Below are 22,238 nucleotides of genomic sequence, written 5' to 3'. Positions count from 1 at the left end.
AACCAGGCATTTCATCAGCAAATGTGCAGGTGACCCCAAGCTGGGAGTGTGTTGATGTGCTGGAAGGCAGGAGGGCTCTGCAGAGGGACCTGTGTGAGGCAGAGTGTGTCAGCAGGAGCAGGGAAGTGATTGTTGGGCTGGAGTGAGCGCTGGTGAGGCCACCCCTGGAGTGCTGTGTCCAGCTCTGGGCCCCTGAGTTGAGGAAGGCCCTGGAGGGGCTGGAGCAGGTGCAGAGAAGAGCAGCGAGGCTGGGGAAGGGAGTGGAGCACAAGTGGTGTGAGGAGAGGCTGAGGGAGCTGGGGGTGTTGAGGCTGGAGAAGAGGAGGCTCAGGGGAGACCTCCTGACTGTCTGCAAGTCCCTGCCAGGAGGTTGGAGCCAGGTGGGGGTGGGGCTGTTGTGCCAGGAAGCAGCAGTAGGACAAGAGGGCTGGGTCTTGAGCTGTGCCAGGGGAGGTTTAGGTTGGATATTAGGAAGCAACTTTTTTTCTAGAGAGTCATCAGGCCTTGGAATGGGCTGGGCAGGGAGGGGGTGGAGTCAGCGTCCCTGGAGGTGTTGAAGGTGAGAGTGGATGTGGCCTCAGTGCCATGGTCTGGGAAGCACGGCGGGGTTGGATCCAGGGTTGGACTTGATGATCTCGGAGGTCTTTTCCAACTGGGCTGATTCTGTGATTCTGTGATTGCCATTCCTGTGGCAGCACATGCTTGAGGCTCTATCCCCAGGGTGATAGAGATGTCTGTCCATATATATCTCCAAGGTTAGTGTGTAAATGTGTGGTGTTAGCAAAGCAGGCTGAGTTCTGGGCTGGTTGTAGAAGGAGAAAGAAGCCCAGAGGCCAGTGCAAGCAGGCAGCCCTCAGCTTGCACATGATGTCCCCTCCCTGCAGGTTCCTGTCCTTGAGCCCAGGCCCTGAGGTGAGGCTGAGAAGTGGCTTGGAGGTGAGCCCAGAGCTGTCCCTGAGGTGAGGCTGAGAATAAGTGCAAGGCAGAGGTGCTGCTGAGGAAGGAGAGCCCCGTGGTGGGGAAGAGGCGAAGGTGCCCATCCCGAGCAGGTGCTGTGTCCATCCCCTGTGTGCCAGGTGAGCTGGGGCTTTGCTGCAGAGCTGCAGGCGCTGATTTGAGCGTCTCCAAGTGCTGAGATGGTGGGCACCCAGGAACACAAACTGTGCCTGGCCACGGAGCCTGCAAGGAGGAGCAGAGACAGCCGTGGCAGTGTGGGGGTCCAGGTTGTCCCTGTGCCTTCCCCTGCAGGCCCTGGCTGTCCCTGCTGGGCCCCTGTCCATCCCCATCAGGTCCCTGCCCGTCCCCCCGGGCTGAGCTCCCCCCAGGAAGTGCCGTGGAGCTGAAGCTGCTGCCATCCCCCCCCTGCAGCCGCTGCCCCAGCCAAGGGAGCAGCAAAGGCAGGGCCAGGAGCAGAGGCAGCAGCAGGGGAGCCCTGGGGGGGCTGGGAAGCTCTTGTGTGGGTCAGGAAAGAGGCGCTGGGCACGAGGCCGGGGCTGTGCTGAGCAGGCCCAGCCCTCACATCCCCCCAGCCAACGCCGGCTGCCCGGGGGGCTTGGGAGGGACCCCCAGCCCGTGTGCCCCACACTGAGCTGGCAGAGAGAGAGCCAAGGGACAGGGCCACGGGCAGGGCCACGGGTGAGGGACAGGCAGGGCCATTGCAGGGCCACGGTGAGGGCACAGCCTGTGGCAGCAGAGCTGCCCAGGACCGGGGGCAGCTGGGGGTGTTGGTACCAACCAGTGGTGGGGCTGAGCAGAGCACGAGGCCTCTTGCAGAGCCCTGGAGCAGCCTCCCACTTGCCAGCCCCGCCCTGGTGGGGTGACACTGTCCCCTCCTTACAGGACACTCCCCCCAAAATCTTCCTAGGGACCTTTTTTTGTGTATATTCGTGGTTGCTGATTGATTCTGGGGACCTGAGGGAGCCTCTGCAATCCCATCCATGGGGCACAATCTCCTGTGCAGAGCTTGACTCAGTGCATACTTTGCAGGGAAATCTGTGCTGGCAGCCCAAATATATCACGACCTCCTCGCCCTCCCCCCAGGATATCTGGGACAAGTTCCCCCCTCTTGGGCACCCGTGGGATCGGGGGGGACGATTGTTCTCCTGCTGTTGCTGTTGCTGCTCCACCCCTGTCCCTGCCCTTCCTGCCGCTGTCGGGTGAGCGGAGCGGCCACGATGGGAAAGGGGCGAGAGAAGCGAAAAGAGCGGGTGGGACCCCCAAAGGGAGCGTGAGGGGCAGTGGGTCACCCCCAAAGGGAGCTGGGGGGAGCCGGGGTTTGGGGGGTTGGGTGGGAAAGGGGTGGGAGAGGGGGGCTACGGGGAGGGAGAGGGGGCTAATCTTCATATTTTGGAGTATTTTTCATCTGAATTTCAGCTTTGTGCGGTTTGGGGGGATGAGGATCTTCTTACTATTTCTGAGGGATTTTTTTGCCTGCATCTGGGTGGTTTGGGCTTTTCTGGGCTGAATCTTGGTGTTTTGGAGGTTTTTATGGTCACAGGATGCCGGGTGAGTTCTAGAGATGGACTTGGGCAGGAGGAACCCCCAAGCCAATGCGGTCAGCCCTTGTTTTCCCCCCATCAGGATTTGTCCTTCCCAGAGCTTGGGGGGATGGAGGAGGAGGCTGCGAGGAAGAGGAAGATGCCTTGGGCCCCCCAGGCAGGTGAGGAGGAAGTCAGTGTCCCTTTGGGCGGGTGTTGTGCTGGCTCTGTCAGCCGAGCATGGCCCCGGCTGCAGGACAACCCCGCTGGCGCCGCCGTCCTGCCGGGGCCGGAGTTGGGGGGATGTCCTTGGCCTTCCCTGTGGGCCGGAGGCAAATCCCCTGCCTGTCCTTCTTGCTTCCTGCCCCAGGCCCCGAGCTGAGGACGGAGAGCCCGGAGGACAAATCCCCCCGTGAGACCCTGGTGGGAGAGGCCGTTTTGAAGGGCTCCCCGGCGCAGGAAGGCAGCGGGGAGGAAAAGGGCCAGAGATCCCCCCGCAGGAGGGGCTCCAAAGCCATCCCAGGGTGCTCTGAGGAGGAAAGACCCAGCCTGTGCTGGGAAGGCAGCTGGAGCTTGAGGGGGAGCTCTGAGCTGGCGGTCCCTGAGCAGTCTCTAAGCAGGGAAAAGCCCTTCAGGTGCTTGGAATGTGGGAAGAACTTCAACCGTAGCTCCACCCTGCTCCAACACCAGCACATCCACAGTGGGGAACGGCCTTACACGTGTGGGGAATGTGGGAAGAGCTTCAGCCGTAGCTCCAATCTCTGCACCCACCGTCTCATCCACACTGGAGAACGGCCCTACAAGTGCTTTAAATGTGGAAAGAGGTTTCGGACCAGCTCAAATCTCCTCCTCCATGAGCAGACACACACGGATGAGAGGCCGTTTCGCTGCATGGACTGCGGGAAGGGATTCAAGCGGAACTCCAACCTCCTCACCCACGGGCGCATCCACACTGGGGATAGGCCCTACAAGTGTGGGGAGTGTGGGAAGAGCTTTAGCCGAAGCTCTCATCTGCTCCGGCACAAGCACAGCCACACTGGAGAACAGCCCGGGAAAGGGGTGGGAGAGGGGGGCTTGGGGGAGGAGGGAGAGTGGGAGTGGATGTGCTGTGGGGGTGCCTTGTTGTGGCTGCCTTGTTGTCCCCATGACTTGATCCTTGGAGAGCGGTGGAGGCTGGAGAAAGGGTGGAGCTCGGGCCCCCTGTGCTGAGCCAGCGGTCGGGGCCGTGCTGTTGGTGCCAAATTGCCCCTGGTCAGGCTGAACCCAGAGCCCGCCCACGTGTCAGGGGGCCCGATCCACTTCCTGCTGTCATTGCCCTGGGGCAACCTCTGGTGTTCCCCTGCCTGTGGGGCTGTTTGGTTGCCTTGGGCACAGCTGTCCCTTGTGCAGGGCTGTGCCCTTGGGGGCTGTTGGGGGTGGGTGGGAGGTGTTTTTTGGGGGTGCTGGGTTGGGTTGGGGGCAGAGCCCCGGCGGTGGGTGGGGGGATGCAGGTCCCCCCATGGTGGGGGTTGGTGTTGCTGGGTCAGGCCCCGCCGGCTCCATTGTCAGCCCGGTGCCAGCGGGGGGGACACAGCGGGTTTGGGGCCCCCCGGGAGTGCCGGGGGTGGGTGTGGAGCCCGGGAGCTGCCGAGTGTGGAGGGCGGAGCGGGGCGATGGCAGAACTGGGGGACCCCCGGCAGCCTGGAGGGGGGTGCATGGAGAGGGAGGAGCCCTGGGACCCCCGGGAGCCTTAAACCGGGGGCACAGAGAAGGGCAAACCTGGACAGTGCGGACCCCTGGGATCCCTGAGAAAACAGAGTGGAGAACCTGGAGAGGGGGAATGTCTTGGAACGCGGCACCCCGAAGGCGAGGGTCAGAGGAGAAGGGACCCTTGGGACCCCCAACACTCCCAGCATCCCTCAGTGTGACCCCCAGCATCCCGAAAAGGGGAGACCCTCTGAACCCCAGAGGGGAGAGACCAGAGAGAGGGAACTCCTGGGAGATATTTTTTGGGTAATCCTCATATTTTGGAGTATTGTTTGGCTGAATTTCAGCTTTTGGAAGGTGGTGGACTTCTTGCTATTTCTGAGGGCTTTTTTGCTTGATTCTGGGTGGTTTGGGTTTTTCTGGGCTGAATCTTGGTGTTTGGGAGGTTTTTATGGTCATAGGATGCCCAATGAGCTCTAGAGATGGACTTGGGCAGGAGGAACCCCCAAGCCAACACGCTCAGCCCTTGTTTTCCCCCCATCAGGATTTGTCCTTCCCAAAGCTTGGGCGGATGGAGGAGGAGGCTGCGAGGAAGAGGAAGATGCCTTGGGCCCCCCAGGCAGGTGAGGAGGCAGTCAGTGTCCCTTTGGGCGGGTGTTGTGCTGGCTCTGTCAGCCGAGCATGGCCCCGGCTGCAGGACAACCCCGCTGGCGCCGCCGTCCTGCCGGGGCCGGAGTTGGGGGGATGTCCTTGGCCTTCCCTGTGGGCCGGAGGCAAATCCCCTCCCTGTCCTTCTTGCTTCCTGCCCCAGGCCCCGAGCTGAGGACGGAGAGCCCGGAGGACAAATCCCCCCGTGAGACCCTGGTGGGAGAGGCCGTTTTGATGGGCTCCACGGTGCAGGAAGGCAGCGGGGAGGGAAAGGGCCGGAGATCCCCCCGCAGGAGGGGCTCCAAAGCCATCCCAGGGTGCTCTGAGGAGGAAAGACCCAGCCTGTGCTGGGAAGGCGGACGGAGCTTGAGGCAGAGCTCTGAACTGGTGGTCCCTGAGCAGGCTCCCAGCATGGAGAAGCCCTTTAAGTGCTTAGAATGTGGGAAGAGCTTCAGGCAGAGCACCCACCTCCTCAGCCACCAGCACATCCACACTGGAGAACGGCCCTACACCTGTGGGGAATGTGGGAAGAGCTTTAGTGACAGCTCCAACCTCCGCAGTCACCGTCGCATCCACACTGGGGAACGGCCCTACTCATGTGGGGAATGTGGGAAGAGCTTCAGGGAGAGCTCCACCCTCCATGTCCACCAGCGCATCCACACTGGGGAAAGGCCCTACAAGTGCTTGGATTGTGGGAAGAGGTTTCAGACCAGCTCATATCTCCTGAAGCACAAGCAGACACATACAGGGAAGTGGGCCTTCCACTGCACTGACTGTGGGAAGGGCTTCAAGCACAACTCCACCCTCATCACCCACCGGCACATCCACACTGGGGAGAGGCCCTACAAGTGTGGGGAGTGTGGGAAGAGCTTTACCCAGAGCTCTAACTTGACCAGACACCAACGGACCCACCAATAAGGGAAGCCCTACCAGTGCCCCGACTGCAGGAAGTGCTTCGGCCGCTGCTTCCACCCCAAATGAACCCCCTGATGGTGAGGCAACCCCTGGAGTTCAAGGACTGTCAGTCCATCCCTTTCGACCAGAAAGGGCCAGTCCCCTTTCCCAGGGGCAGGTTCTGCCAACAGAACCCTTCCTGGGGTGTGTGTGGTCTGGGGGAGTTCCATCCATCTCTAATTAAGAATTATTGCTTTTGTGCCAGCTTGAGTAGAATTGCTTCAACAATCTCTTTAGTGTGGAGCACTGACCTATATTATCCTGTATTCCTGGTAGTTTTAGTGTTTCTGTTGTGCAGTAAATAATTCTGATGAAGATCTTTTGTCTGGTCATTTGGAACCCTAAATAAATTCCTTTCTATCAATAGGTCTGATTTACCATCATTAAAACCTGCGGGACAAAAGTGGTTCACTCACACCTCTCCAATTGCTCTAAAGTGAATGTGTTGGCATAATCCAAGGCTGAGATTGGATCCAGCAGCCTCCAGCACACCACAGTAAGTTGGGAGCTCAGGGGGCCACCCTTTTATGCCAACCCTCTGTGCCGAAAGACCCCCATGGGACCATTGGACCCACCAAACCACCCCCCCTTTTCCACCCTTCTCCCTGTTCTTCCCACTTTCCTATTGTCCCCTCAGTCCCCAGTTTCCCCCATGAACAGTTTTGGGGTCCCAACCCCCACTTTTTACCCCCTTTCCTTTGGTTGTTGAAGGATAAAATGAGTCTGCACACACAGAGTTCCATTGCAGGACTTGTCCACTGACACTTTTCCGTGTCCCCTTTTATTCCTCTTCTCTCGTGAGCAGCACCCCGTGTTTGTCTTTTAGTCCATTGGAATTCCCAGCATGGCCCCAAAGCAGTGCCCTGATCCCACACTTTCCCCTCCCCTCATGTGCTGGCTGTGTTCAGCCACCAGAGAAAAACACAGGCTGGTCATGCAGGCTGGTTCAAGTGCATTTCCACTTGGAGAAACAACCTTCTCTCTCTCCAAGCACTCAGCCAAGGTCCATCCTCCCTTTGCATTCCCATGAACTCAGTGCAGGTGCAGAGTGACTCCGCTTGGTCCCACCTCTGCCCCTGTTTTGTTTGGACACGCAGAGTTCACGGCCAAGAGGGCCAGGACCCGGGCTCCTTGTCTTGGGGCTTGTCCCATGTGCTTCCAGAGGACTTGGAATATTGAAACCAGGCAGATTCTGAAACCCCTGCTCCTGATGCTGCCACAGTGCCCATACACTGGCACTGCAGGCATGGCCTGCACTGAATGGCCAGTGCAGGAGGAGCCGTGGCTGTGGTAGCTGCCGTGATTGCTGCAGAGATGATCCAAGCAATCAGCCATCCACTGAGGATTTCTGCATTTCACAGTTTCCTTAATTCACTGTATCCTGCATCATCCTCCCAGCTTCTGCTTCCCTGGGAGCCCCAGTTTGGCTCTTCTGCCCATGGGAATTATTAATGATAAATCAAGGGTAGATACATTTTGATCTGTGATACAACTAAAATAACAAGGATTACTTACAGGGAAGGTAAAGGTATGGTCAGTCACATGAATCACAACGTCAGGTGTGGCCAAGAAGGGATCTGAGTGACAAGGACACACCATGGCTGAGTCATTAAGCCAGTCAGTAAGAGTTAGTAGACACAGTGAATTCCCCCTAGAGCAGTGTCATCCTGATGGGACATCTGGGCAGGGCTTGCTGTGCTCAGCATTCCCTGCCTGGTCCCGGGATTCTTGAGGGACAACCTCTGGCAAGTCCTGGCCGGAGGAGACCTGCCACCGCCCCGAGTCCTGGCAAGGCTGCTGCCAGTCTCCTGCCCCAAAGAGCTGTGCCCCCAGGGTATTTCTCTGCCAGAGGGCAGCCAAAGCCAAGGGGCACTGAGGTCTGCCCTCTTGCAGGTGGCTGTTGGGAGCGGCAGCTGGAGCAATTGGTGGCCAGACTTGGCATCTGTCAGAAGGCAGAAGCTGTTGCTCCTTCCTGGCATGATTTTTGGGTGGAAGTGATTAGCAGCAGCACAAAACCACCATCAGCTGCTGAGTTTCAGAGGACAAGTAGATTGGACAGAGAGACTCTGAAGCTTCCTTGTGTTCTTTTTGCTTGTTTTCTTGCCTTCTGGAAAAAAAAATCAGCCCAGTCTCGCATGTTCAACACTCCAGTGTCTGTGTGCTCAGCTGTGGCCCGCAGCTGATGTCCAGTCCATTGGGGAAGTGCAGGGGACAGGGAGAAGTCTGGGATGAGAAGCTGTTCTGCGTCTGCCATGAAGGTGCCACCCGCCTGAAGGAGCAGCCAAGAGAAGTGCTGGAAGCAGAGACGTTCTGGCAGTTTCTGCTCTCAGGTGGACACAGGGCCCACTTGTTGCCAGGGCTTCCGGAGATTGGATCCAGGAACAAGGCAGGGCCGTGCACTGGTAGGGAATGGGCTCCAGCAGGACCAAAGGAGGAACGTCCAGCAGCAAAGTGTGAGCTGGTGAACTGGGCCATCTCTTCAGCAGACACCACGGTGCTTACTTGCCTCCATCCCTGAAGCTCCAACACACGAGGCCCTGCTTTGCTTCAGCTTCTGCCACTTCTTCCTTTGTTGCCCTCAAGTGCTGGATGTAGAGCTTAGAAGCCCATGCCCGTGTTTTGAAGGTGCCTGCGTGGAGGAGAGGTTGAGCAGCTGCCGCCCGAGGCTGGTGTCCCAGCAGAGTCTCTAAGGATGGCACCAGTGGTGCTGGCTGGGGACACCTGAGTGTGGAAGGTGTGTCCAACTTCAAGCAGGGCCACTGAAGTCAGTCAGGATGTCAGGCTGCAGCTGAAGCTGCCAAGGGTTGCTGTGAGGCTGGGGAGTCACTGGAAAGCTGTGGTGGCCACTTGCCCTGAAGCCTTTTGCCAAAGCGGGTGCAATTGTGCCCACAGTCTGCCCACTTTTGGTGTCCTGGCGGGTGTGGGTGCCTGGCTGAGGAGGCCCAGGCGTTGTGGGTGCTGCTGCTCCTGGGCAGCCTCTGGTGCTGTTGTCTGTGGGGCAGAGCCGCTTGGGCAGCAGCGAGTGCGCAGCCCTGCCCGAGGAGCCCAGCGCCCTGCCCGTGGTGGCAGCAGCTCTGCAGGCCCAGAGCTCTGGCTCAGGGGGGTGTCGGCCACAGCCCCGTGGCCTGGGCAGCCACGGGGGCCTGGGCTGGCCGCCAGCCCTGCCTGTGCCACTGCCCCTCGCCGGCAGCACCCGGTGGACGTGCCCTGGCAGGGCCCCCTTGCCCTCCTTGTCCCCAGCCAGGCCAGCCTGGCCCCCTTGGGGGTGTGCCCACCCTGCTGCTGAGGCCTGGCCTCCAGGGCTTCTGCCACAGGGCTGGGAGAGGCCTCGGGAAAGCACCAGAGCAGCCGGCTGGCAGGGAAGGAGGTGGCTGCCTGGGGGCTGCCTATGGCCTCTGCCCCCCCAAGTCCTGGGGGCCTTTCCCTTCACCCTGCCCCTTGGGGCCTGCGCCCAGTCTGTCCCCTCACAGCCTTCTGCCACCCATCCACTCCCAGATTCCCCTCAAGGCTTCCCGCTCCCTTGTCCCATCAGGGCCTCCACAGCACCTCACCCCTTCCAGGCCTCCCAGTGCCCCCTCCCCTGCGGGTCTCCCCCAGCCCCGCCAACCTGCCCGGCAGCGGCGCAGCCCTGAAGGAGCTCCAGAGGAGCTGCTCCAGAGGCACTTGGGAGCCCGGAGCAATCCAGCCAGTAACACACTGGCAGGACACAGACGCTGCTTCCTGGCTGGGGAGGGCTTGTGGCCATCTCCAAGGACAAGGTGCTCAGGGTTCCCCACACCTCCAGCCTCTGCCCTCCACTCTGCTGCAAGCGTTGAGGCTCCAGCAGAGCCACCAAAGGCCAAGGGGCTTCTGCCCACTTTTGCTGGCACACTGCACAGCGGGGCAAGTGTTGCTGAGCACAGGGAGCCCTTTTCCCCTCTTCTCCAAGGCCCTGTCCACATTGGGCACCAAAAAAACCTCCTGGGCTTCTGTATGTGATAACATGGATGTAATATTCCCATGCTGGGCTCAAAGGGGGTGCTTGCAGGGAAGAGGCATCTTCCCCACAGGCTCAGGTGGCCCCAGGAGATGGAGCTTCCTCCATTAGTTCTCCACAGAGCTGCAGCAGCACAGGCAGACACTGCCCTGCGGAAAAGGCCGGGCCTGCCATGCTCTGCACAGCCAGTCTTGGAGCTGCTGGAATCTGCAGTAGGGAGCCATCTGGACAGCTCTCAGCACGTAGCAGTGTTGAATTGCCAGGCCTGCCATGGCGAGTCTGATGTCTTCTGTCACGCCTCTATGGCCTGGAAGAGGCAGCAACGGAGACTACCAGAATGGGAAGAATGAAGTTCTCCGTACAGCTCTGATGATGTGGAGCGTTTGACGGGCCAGGTCTGAGATGGCAGGGCTGTCATCAGTGATGTCTTGAAGGGCTGGAAGAGAAAGGAAGAGAGCCAAGGTGAGAGGCCAGTGGTGTGGTGACGTGAGGAGCCCCTCCTGCCAGGGCCATCCCAGCCAGCTCTTGCCATGGGCAGGAGGGAGCAGGGCCCAAGGGGATCAGCTGGAAGGTGCCCTCGCTCACCTTGGCAGATGAGCTGCAGCTCTGGCTGCTCCTGCTTCATGGACCTGGCGGCGATCCCTGGGAACACAGAGCCTGTCAGGCCCCAGAGGCACAGGTCCCCTGCAGCGGCGCTGCCAGCCCGGCCACACGGCCTCCTGCCCTGGCAGGGCTGAGCCCGGGGCCTTCCCGCATGGGGACGCCCCAGGGCTGGGCTGGCACAGGGCGGCAGCAGGCGCTCGGGGCCACTCGGGGCTCCACATGCCCTGGGCCGCATCCTGCTGCCGCTGCAGCAGCCGGGGCTGGGGCCGAGCTGCAGCGGGGTGGGGAGGGACCCCGGCCTTGTGGCTCACCCAGAAACTTGATGGCCAGCTTTCGCAGGGGCTCCTCTGGGCTCTCCAGGAACGGCAGGGCCTGGCGCACGTACTGGCCCACTCGGCTCCTGTCCTTTTCCAGCTGCAAAGAGCGCCAGGGCACGGAGGGAAGGCTGGGCTCAGGCTCTGCCCCTTGGTCGGGCACTCCCAGCCCCCAGCACGGGGCTCCCCTGCCCACAGAGCCCTGAGGCCTGGCCAGCAGCTGCTGGGGCCGGGCTTTGGGGGGAGCGGAGGGCTGGGTGCTCCTGGGAGCCAGGGGCTGGGGCTTTGGGGCCGTCCTTACCAGGCACTCAGGAAACCTCCATGGATGCTCCATGGTCACCAAGTTCTCAAGATCCCTCCACTTCAGGAACCTGGCTGCACCAAACAGTGCTCTCCGAGAGGCCTGCACAGCAACAGAGAGCGGGCCATGGCACCGCAGCCCAGGGCACAGCACCCACATCCCTGCGCCAAGGCCAGGAGGAGGCTGCAGGCGACCATGGGCCAGGGCAGGAGGCACAGCAGCCTCCTGCCATGGGGACACCAGAGCCCACGAGTCCTCACCTCTGCCACACGCTGGTTCTCATTGTGCCAGTTGAAGTAGAATGGCACCAGACTCAGGTACACGTGTGGCTTTAGGCTCTTGCTCCTCTCTGTCGCTTCCATCACCTCCCGGAAGAGGAGCATGGAGAGCTGCTGCAGCTGGCTGTGCTCCTGGTGCAAAGGAAGAGGAAAAGACCTCAGCACTGGCTTCTCCAGGCCCACCGGGGCACAGGCCTGAAAAGACACTGGGCCCCAAGTTTCCTGGCAGCACTCAGTGCCCACGATGAGAGGCACAGAGCCTTACGTTGTCAAAGAGTGGCCGCAGCGCCTCAAGCAACTTCAGGGCTATTGGGCTGGATATTTGGATGATTTTCAAGCCCAGCACATTGATGAACACAGTGAGAGTCATCTCAACCGCGTCCGTGTCTGCATCCTGCAGTAGCTCCAGGAGGCTTTCATTCAGGCTCCGGATGCTCTTAGCCTGTGTGGAACACAATGCTGTGGTGCAGCCCCACGCTGCTGCCGCGGGGCCCAGAGGCCAAAGGTGCATCCTAAAGGAGTTGGGCAGCTGAACGGGGAGGAGGAGAGCTGGGAGCAGCTGCCACAGCTGCCAAAGGCCAGCCAAGGCCAAGCTACTGCCTTGCACAGCCACACGCTGCCGGCCCAGCTTCAGCCCCTGCCCCCTGCTCACCATTGAGGGAGCCTTGCTGAGCACCACCAGGCCTCGGAGCGCCAGGCGACGCCTCTCCGGGCACTGACTGCGCAGGTGCCTGGAAATAATCTGCAGGATGCTGGGCCCATATTGTCTGGGGATCAGGCAGTGCAGGACCTGAAAGGCAGGGAGCAGTGACAGGGTGCCCGGCCGGCAGGAGCCCGGACCCGCCCGGGGCTGGGCCCAGGCAGCAGCACAGGGTGCAGGCACCGTCCCGGGCGGCTGCGGCTGTGAGAGGGCAGAGAGAGGGAGGCAGCTGGGCCAGGCAGCGCTCGCCATCAGGCTCACCTCCACCAGGAACGCCAGGGCAGGCAGTTCCCACAGGGGCTCTCCCCTGCTGAGCCGCGGGAGCAGGCTGACGGCGATGCTGCAACCGAAGGAGCAGGAGACATGGCACAGCTCCCTGCAAGGGGGAATAAAGGTGCCAGAGACCCTGAGCCAGGTGGGCAAAGCTCTCCTGGGACTGACTCACACAGGCCTGGTCTTTGGCCACCAGCCCAGGAGAGGATGTGGGCACTTTGGGAGGTGGCTCCTCCTGTGCAGCTGCCCCTCTCTGCCTTTTCCACTCTGCTCAGCCATCCCTGGCTGCCAAGGCCCTCTGGCCCAGCAGCACGGGCACTGTGAGGGGTGGCCTGTGCACAGGGCAGAAATGACCTGTGGGGGTGTGGGGCAGTGGGGAGAAAGGGCTCTTACCTGGCCAGCAGACCCACTGCATAGTGGTGGCTGTCAGCCTTGAGGAGCATGTCCCAGCCACACTTGCGACCGATCGCCATCAGCACATCCTCATCCAGCAGCTGGCGCAGCAGGGCTTTAACAGTCTGCACTGCAAACCTGTGTGCAGAGCACAGCCCAGGTCAGGCACAGAGCCCTGGCCCCAGCCCCGAGGGTGTGGCAGGGAGAGGGGACTGGGATGGAGCACCTGTTGGGGTTGGGGGGAAGGCTGCGCTGCTCCCGGCATCGCCTCCAGAAGGTCTCGACCTCCTCTGACATCTCCTCTGTGCTGATGAAAACTTGGAAGAGCAGAGTCAGAAGGAGGCGCGGGAAATTGTCCTTCACTGCACTTGGGCACCAGGAGTGGGACAGCTGGATGATCTCCCAGAGTGCCACAGTTGCCTGCCAAAGACAAAGCACCCAGAGACAGCTCTCAGGGCCCAGATGTCCATGTGGCAGGGCCCAAACGTGGCAGGGACAGGCCAGGGGAGACACAGGGGGATCCCCCAGCCTGGTGTCCCTGAACATCCCCCTAAGCCAGGCTTGCAGCCCAGTGCCTGGGGCAGGGAGAAGCAGTGGTGAGGGAGGATGGAAAGGCATCCCAGAGGCAACCTGGGGGCGAGCAGAGGCCAGCTCAAGAAACTCACAGCCAGGGCAAAGACATCCCTCTCATCCCCATCAGAGGTGCGTCTCCTGTGCGCTGGCCAGTATTCCAGCACACAGAAGAGGATCTGCAGCACCGGCTCCTTAGTCCATCTGGAGGAGATGAGTGTCTTCCACATGGTGCGAGCAGCTCTGTGGAGTCACAACTCTCGTTCAGGGGGGTCTGGGACACAGCTCTGTGGCCTGGGCAGCTCCGGGGCCCAGGTGACAGAGCCACGGTGCCTTGTGGGGCAGGGAGGCAGGTTGGCCTCAGGATTGGAGGCTGACATGCCAAAGCTGGCAAAGACAGGAGCTGGAATGTCCTGGAAGTCTCCATGTCTCTGGCACCCCATTTGGGACAGGCTGTCCAGGGAGATGGAGTCTAAACGCAGGTGAGCCCTCAAGGCAGGTGGGCCCCATACCTGTCACAGGCTGGGGCAGAGCGCAGCAGGGTCACTGCAACATCCGTGGGGTGTGCCTCGGTCAGCAGGACCAGAGTCTTGTCCAGCCTGTGCTCAGCAGACACATTGGACGTGAGCCACTGATGGATGCACCTGACTATGGCCGGCACCTGGAGGGGACACGGGGGACAGTTGGAGAGCTGCCAGAGCCAGTAACTTGCCCAGCTTCCCCCAAGAAGTGCTCCCCTTGCCACCACACTCTGCTAGTCTCAAAGGCTGAGGGGGCCCAGTGCAGCCAGCGTGAGGGGCCACAGCATCCCTGGGGGACTGGAGCCCTGGCCACAGGCTGCTTACTTGCTTTGCTTTGTAGACACCATTCTCCACAAGCAAATCCAGCAGGGCAGCGCTGGTCTGGGCATTGAAGAGGTTTGCCGTGTCCCCAGTGGCCATGAAAGTGGCCTCTTCATGCCAGATGCCCCTGATGAATCTGCAAACCAGCTACAGGAGAAAGGCAAGGAAGAGAGAGGGATGTCCCCTGGAGGGCTGCGACAGCGGTGCTGGGCTGAGCAGTGAGAGCAGGCCCAGCCCAGGCGGGGATGGCTGCAGGTACCTGTGCTGCCCTGCGGAAGCGGCCACGGGCACGGAGCTGCTCTTCTGTCCGCTCCTGGCCTGCATCTGGCAAAGAGCGAGCGTGCTCAGAGCTGAGGGTGTGTGGGAGAGGCCGGAGAACACAGCCCAGGCCTGGGCTCCAGGAGCAGGCAGGGCCAGCCCCGGGATGCCCAGTGGATGGAGCACGGCTGCCGGGAGATCAGCCCCGGCCCCTCTGCCCCCTTCCTTTCTCTGGGCATGTCCAGAGGGGATGGGCAGGATGAGGCCAAGGGGGCTGCAGCCACCAGCCCTGTGGCCCAGCTCCAGCACTCACCCTCCTGCGGGGGCTGCACCTGCTGCACCTCTTCAGGCTGCTGTGTTGGAGCAGCCCTAGGGCTTTCCTCCTTCTCCTCCTCCTTCACCCAGGCCAGCTTGGGCACCGTGGGGGGTCTCTGCTGCATGTCTCCGTCTGGTGTTATGGCTACCTGCAGCAGAGATGCCATGGAAAAGCTTTGGCTTTCCAAGTCCTGCAGTCGTGCCTTGAAGGCAGCTGCAAGAGAGAAGCCTGGGAAATGCCTCGCCTCATCCCGTCCCACTGTCTGGCCTCAAGGGCACCTGACCCAGGGACTGGAGATGCCTTGAGCAGCCCCAGGTCCCCAGGTCCCACAGTCTGGCCTGGAGGATGCACAGGGGAGAGGTGGAGAGTTGCCAGAGTGAGCAACTTGCCCAGCTTCCCCCGAGAAATGCTTCCCTTCCCAGCACACTGTGCCAGCCTCAAAGGCTGAGGGGGCCCAGCGCACCCAGCTTGGGGGGCCACAGGCTGCTTACTTCAGCAGAGACAGCTCTCTCCTCAAGAAACTCCAGGCTGGGGGTATCGGCCAGGCGCTGAACAGGCGCGGCGTCAGTGCTCGCCACGCCCTCCGTCGTTGTGGCGTCGGCCTCCTCCGTGAGACCAGGCAGCACAGAGTCACAGTGTGACACATCATCGGTGGACGTGGTGTCCCAGTGGGTTGTGTGATCACTGGTTGCGGTGTCACACTTTGCTGGGACAGCAGTCGACGCGGTGCTGACATCAGGATTTGTCAGCTGGGTCGGGATGGTGTCAGGCTGGGCCTGGACATCAGCTGGTGTGATCCTGGCCTTTCTACGCCGACTGCCCATGAATTTCATAAATGTCTGCAGGAGAAAGAAGGGCAGGGAAGAGAGGGATTTCCCCTGGAGGGCCGCGACAGCGGTGCTGGGCTGAGCAGTGAGAGCAGGCCCAGCCCAGGCGGGGATGGCTGCAGGTACCTGTGCTGCCCTGCGGAAGCGGCCACGGGCACGGAGCTGCTCTTCTGTCCGCTCCTGGCCTGCATCTGGCAAAGAGCGAGCGTGCTCAGAGCTGAGGGTGTGCGGGAGAGGTCGGAGAACACAGCCCAGGCCTGGGTTCCAGGAGCAGGCAGGGCCAGCCCCGGGATGCCCAGTGGATGGAGCACGGCTGCCAGGAGTTCAGCCCCTCTGCCCCCCTCCCTTTCCCTGGGCATGTCCAGAGCGGATGGGACAGGATGAGGTCAAGGGGACTGCAGCCACCAGCCCTGTGGCCCAGCTCCAGCACTCACCCTCCTGCGGGGGCTGCACCTGCTGCACCTCTTCAGGCTGCTGTGCTGGAGCAGCCCCAGGGCTTTCCTCCTCCTTCTTCCTCCGGAACAGCCTGAGCAGGCTGAAGCGTCTCCCTGCCATGCCACAGTCTGGTGTCCAGGGCACCTGCAAGAGAGAAAGAGAACCTCGGAGAAACTCCGGGCCCTAAGTCCTGCAGAATGGCCTTGAGGCCACCTGCCGCAGGGATTGGAGACACCTCGGAGAAACTCCGGGTCTCCAAGTCCTGCAAAGGGTCTCAAGGGCACCTGCCACAGGAATTAGAGACACCTCGGAGAAACTCCGGGTCTCCAAATCCTGTGGAAATGCCTCGAGGTCACCTGAAAGCGAGAAAATCCTCTAAAACGCTCCGGGTCAGCAAGGCACGAGTTGGCTGCGCGGGGGCTCCGCACAGCACCGCTCTGTCCCGTCCTGTCCCGTCGCCTGCTCCAAGGAGCACTGTTGACACTGTGGCCGTGTCACCAGCAGCACCTCTGTCACCGCGGGTCATAAAGGGCCCTTGGACACCCTGCCCCCTTCCATCCCACCGGCCGTGCCCAGCGTGTCACAAAGGGCCCTGGGACACAGTGCCACGTGGCCTGGGGCCTCCCCCAGCCCCGCCAACCTGCCCCACCTTGGAGGGAATCCGCTCTCTGAAGTATCTGATCTGGCTGGACCTGAACTGTAGGAACAGCTCAAGAAATGAGCAAACACTCCCCTCCTGTGCCTGCTCACGGCAGCACAAGGAGCCCCCTCGGCCGCCGACTCAGTCGCAGCAGGAAGGGCACGGGGCCTTCCACACAAGCTGGCACGGCCTCCTTGGGAGAAGTGCTGGCTGGTGGCCATCCTAAACAGGGGGGCTGACACCGAGAAGGAAGGTGTGGGCAAGGGCACCAATGCTGTTGGGAGCCCTTTGGCCAGGGCTGCACCCAAATCAGCAGCTGTGGCAAGTCCTGGCCCAAGGAGACCTGCCACCGCCCCGAGTCCTGGCAAGGGTGCTGCTCGTCTCCTGCCCCAAAGAGCTGCGCCCCCATGTATTAGTTCATTTGAATACATGCCCGGAATAAAACAAGTGCAACAGACATTCAAACAGTACAAAAAATCTTTTATTGCAGTGAGAATAAAAACTAGCAAAGAGAATCAAAAGCTAAAAAAGAATACAAAAAAACTGCTTTATCATTTGGCATTCATACAATACTATGAATGGCTTTTATTATAGTATTAACTAGTAATAAGGGAATAAAAGGAACATTTAAAGGATATTAAAACAATACTACGAGTGGCTTTTAACACAGTATTAACTAGTAAAAAGGGAATTACAAGGATATTAAAAAAGGATATAAAACATTTGCTTTCTCAATTGCTTCCTCTCAATAAACTGTGCTTACCCACACAGACAGGCCAGGGCTGCCAGTATCTGCAGCAGCTGGTCGGTGCCCGTGCTTAGCGGGCGTCCCGGTGGAACAACTCAGTCTCCATGGCAGGATGAGGATCGCTCACCCCAGCAGTCCTGACACCCCATTTTATCAGCTCTACATTGCACCACGTAGGGCCAGCACGCAGTATAAGGTGATGCCTGAGTGGCAGCCAAACCCTGCCTGTTCATCACCTGATAGCAACAGTCTGTGCATGCCCTGCTGTAGGGCAAGGGGCCAGCGACCCCTGCCCACAGAATCTTCCTCCCATCATCATCTTTCTCACCCCTATGTATTACCTCTATCACTGTGTTTCAAGGGTAGATGTATCTATCTTGCAATATGTAGCAAAACCAAGGAAGAACTCAGCTCTGATAACAGGGGATATCAAGCTGACTTGCTAAAAAGCACAATGGACCTTACAGTTCGCTTGTGCCATGAAGTTACATTGTACCATACTCTGGCTGGTTTCACATCCTAATATGATTCCTTTCTCACACCTCTATGCTCCATTGATCATCTAATCCAAAAGTACCCCCCTTACAGACATGAAACAGTTTAAAGCCCTGTACATGTAGAGATGAAAAAGTCATATCTAAAATGTAGTGCTAGCTTGTTCCTGAGCATTTCCAAAATTCCTTCCCGTCAGGTGCCAGGATGGGTGGGCAGGAGGTGACTTGCTTTATTCAGACCATTCTTGTACGTGTGACTGCTGCTCTTTCACCCCTTTCCCCCTAATTCTGGGTTGGTTTCTAGAGCTGTTTTTGAAAGAAACATTTTTTTCAATCTCACACGTGAGTATTTTCAAAGAAATACAAGATGTGAAAATCTAGTAAAACCAATATTTAACAAAATGGTGAAATCACACTCCTTTATGTACTCTGAGCACTCTGCTACTGACAGTTTGTGTAGTTCTCCATATACTGGAAATGTAACTAAGGATCAAGAAATTTTCTGTGTATTCTTTATTTGCTTTTAAATTTTTTTTCTGTCATCAAATTGACTGCAGGATTTGGTCCTGTCTTTGTGGAGGATGAATGCCACTGTCTTTTTATGTTTGATATTTTATTACTTAGGGGGACTGTCAGTGGGAGAAGTGGTGGGAAGGATCCTCCCCTCAGGGGCTGGAGCTTCAGCTTCTAAAGAAGACTGTACTTAATCAAAGAGCTGCAACTCAGGATTTCTCCAGTGTTCCAGAACTTTTCATTTAGCCAGATGAGAGTGCCCAGGGCACAGCCAGGTTAATGTTTAACTCTTCCAACACTGTGCTCATCCCGAGGATATCCTGTCATCCTGAGAAGAAGGAAGGGAGATGCTGTGCCTACTCCCTGTTGTTGTGCAGGAAGCACAATCTTCAAAGCCGTGCCCCTTCTGAAGGAGTTGATCTTGTGTTATTCCTCAGTAGTCAGCACTGAAAATTCTGTATCTGAGACACTGAATGAAAAGGAGAGTTGCTGAGAGGCTTGTTTGGGGGAGAGTGTTTATTTGGTTTGTTTTTGTGGGGGTCTTTTAGTGCCAAATGAAGGTGGGATCATGAAAATCAGTCTTGTTACAGACAAAAACTGTAAAGGCATTTAAATGCTTTCAGAGGCTGTAACCATTTTCCTTCCTTTCACTTTCTCACCCCTTGCAAATCAGAGACAGTTCCTAGAGGACAGGAGAATAAAATAAACAAAACAAGAAATTGTTTTTCTACTCTTGAGGCCTGTGTCAGGTCTGTTTTGAATGCATTTGAACCCTACTGCTTCCATGCTCTTTTTAAAGTAGCACCAGATAAATACCTGTGAACTACTGAGATGAGAGTGATCATTCTTCCTTCACAAAATGTTTCTCTTTTTTTTCCCTATCCTGTGTCCCTTTTGTGTTCCGTGCTATGGAGTGACTGTATTTTTGTTCTAAGCTAATTCACTGCTGCTGTTTTGGGTACAACTAATGTCAAGCAGCAAACCTGTAACATGCCAGAAACAGGCTACAGTGTGTTGAAGACACAGCTTATGTTTGATGGTGTGTAAAGACAGAGAGTTAGTTGGGTTTATCTGAGAGCCTGGCAGAAGGAGAGAGGAGCAGGACAAACTGTTTTCAGTAACTGTGCTGTTCAGACACCTGATAAGATGGAGAGTGCTTTGGAACTACTGATGTGCTTTGAATAAGAAAAGAATAATCACATCCATTGGCACTGGCTTATCAGGAAGGAAGTAAAATGCCAGCACTTTTACATGAGCAAAAGGAAATGTTTTAGACACTTTGGGCCATTTTCCCATTGACATTAAATAGCAGGGTGCTTTTGAGTGTGCTGTAAGGAGTGGAAGGATTTATTACCTTGACAGAATGACAGGTGAATGGGTTCAGAGAGGAGTCCTCAGCAACAGTAACAGCTCTTTGGATAAGTGGCCACATCTATTCCTGCTTTTGGTAGAGATTCAGTAATTCTCTCCTTTCTTTCTCCCTGAAGTGCAGTGGCTCACTTACAATGTGCAGTTTTTCAGAGTGTAACACACTTGTGCATTTTGTAATATCCTGGCAGCATGTTTGATATTGGGGGTGTAACAGGCTGTTCATAAAATAATGCTGGATCATTGACTGGTGTGTCCTCTGCCTTCAGTCCCTGGGTATTTTCATGTTCCAAAAAGAATATATCTCAGCCTGTGCTGGGAAGGGAAGGTGTGATTCACCATTAACTTACCCCAGCAGGCATGAAACATGCTCAGATGCACTATTATCTTCTCAAAGTTGACTGATTTTTATTTCTGTACCTGTTCAAAATTTATTTCTAGGTTCTTTCACATGCTTACAATTAATGTGGGGATATTCAAATTCGATGAATTGTAGTGCAAGAACACATTTGATTGATTTTGGATTCTAATTGATTCCTGTCAATGAGATCCCTGTGGCAATGAAATCAATGATATGTGATTCAAGCAAGGCACCACTGTTCTGTACATTAGGTAGCAGTTGGGAATTTAGGAACTAAATGTTCACAAGCTATAAATTGACAAAATGTTTAGATTTCAATAGCCCTTTGTTTGGCATTTATTCACCCAAATATGTTTCTTGGGAAAGTTAGTTTTCCAAAGGGCAGGCTTTCAGTAAAAGAAAGGTCATTGATTTAAGGTCTATTAAATTTTAGCTAAAAACAACAGGCTCCATTTGGGTGTAAAATAATTTAAGTATTTACTGCAGGCAACTTTCATGCTTTAGAGCTGTTGCTCAAAGGTTTCATTCTTCTATGAAGATGTCAACTGTAAATATAAAAATGCCTCACTGAAAATGTAATGGTTCAAAGATTCCAACTGAAATAAAAATTCCTGCCTGGGGAAAGCACTATAATCAAAATAAAGTGCTCTTAACTTTTTTCCTGTGGAGGCTGCATTTAAAAAGAGTGCTTCAAGGCAGCAGGGTTGGTAGGAAATGCCAACTTTTATTTATTTATTTATCTACTCTCCCCCACAGATGATGATAGTCCACCTTTGGAATCAGCAATACACTTCAGCCACTAATACAAGGCAATATGTGAGCTGCTGCTGCTTCCAAAATGCAGTATCCTGGCATTTCAGTCAACTTTATAATCTGGCAAAAACCCACTTGGCAATCTTGAAATCTAACTTCTAAAGTACTTTTATTTCTGAAAGCTTTTGATGTCTTTTTATATCTTTTTAGCATATATTAAATTTCTTGGGAGCAGTGGCCAGGATGTACACTTGATGGATGACTGGAATGGGGAATCTCCCCCCAACCCTCTGCTTTTTTTTTCCCCTCCCCTTTAAATTTAAAACGAAGTGTGATAATTGTGCATTAGGTAATGCTGGAACATGAATCCTGCAGATGCTGCTGTTTGACAACATTAAGGTGGGGGGTTTGTACCATTGTTAGGTAAGTTAGCAGAGATTTTCCAAGCTAAGAAGGACAGCCTGCTGCCAAACTCTGGCATCTCTATTAAGAAACCTTTTGCTTCAAGGATGCCCTGAGGAAAATGATGACTGGATGCTTTTCTGAAGGCACAAAGGGCCTGTTTTCTCTTCCATAGCATTCAGAATGGGACTCTTTGTTCCAGCCTGCCTGCTCAGGTTTTTGTGGTGCTGGGTCAGGGTTTTCATGTGTTTTTTCTCCTGGGATAAAGTTGTGTACAGTGAATATTGATTATTCATCCCATTTCTGGGTCACTGTCTACATCTTGAATTTGACCCAGAGCCTGTGTAAATGAGGAATGCATTGAAACAAAGTCAAGGATCCTTCAGTGGCTTGTTTTTGTGAGTTCAGTCTTCTGAGACCTCTGATGAGTCTGGCAGGGCAGTGCTTGTGTGCAGAGGGGCAAGGAAAGAGAGTCCCAGCACAGCAGCAGTGCCAGGGAGCAGCAGCATTTGGCCTGTTGAGAGCTGCTCTTTTTCTCCTGCCCCCCTCCCCTTCTGGGCCTCGGCTGAGGCCTCAGTGCTCTGGCCCTTGGTCCCTGGGCTGGGCTGGGTCAGTCCTGTGGCCATGGCACTGCTGGCATGAGCTGGGCTCCACTGCACTCTTTCCACCACACAAGGGGCTCCATTTGCTCCGGGCACAGCCTGAAGCCTCAGCTCTTCTTCTCCAGGGCTCTCAAGAAGAAGGCCAAGGACCAGACTCTCCAGAGGGTCCTTGCCTTGCTGGTTTCTCCCTGGAGTCCGTGTGCTGCCCTCAGGGTCCCACTGTGGGGGCTGGAGGGGCTGAGGCTGCTCCAGCTGGTGCTGGTGGTGGCCAGTGCCCCTGGAGATGGCAAATGGGGCCTGAGGAGCCCGGGGCTGATTCTCTGCTGCTGTGCTGGGGAGCGGGGCTGGCCCTGGGGCTGCAGGAGCTGCCTGAGCTGATGATGTGCTGAGCATTGCAGACCCAGAGGGCCTGTCCCTGAGCTCCATGGCCTCCATGTCCTGCTGCAGGGCCAGACCTGAATGTGCTGCTCTGCTGGGCTGGGGCAGGGGCAGGGAGATGGGGGGAC

General features: G+C 57.0%; 1 protein-coding gene and 1 pseudogene across 1 annotated transcript in view; one reads left to right on the top strand and one right to left on the bottom strand.

The window, feature by feature from the left end:
* Positions 1–22,238, bottom strand: part of LOC135405492 (zinc finger protein 239-like) — a 239,440-nt gene that overhangs the window by 150,636 nt on the left and 66,566 nt on the right. The window lies entirely within an intron of this gene.
* LOC135405019 (zinc finger protein 91-like) overlaps positions 3,369–22,238 on the top strand; it is a 95,796-nt pseudogene continuing 76,926 nt past the window's right edge.

Source organism: Pseudopipra pipra, chromosome W (assembly GCF_036250125.1).
Source record: "Pseudopipra pipra isolate bDixPip1 chromosome W, bDixPip1.hap1, whole genome shotgun sequence".
NCBI lineage: Eukaryota > Metazoa > Chordata > Aves > Passeriformes > Pipridae > Pseudopipra > Pseudopipra pipra.
This window is presented reverse-complemented; position numbering and strand designations above follow the sequence as displayed.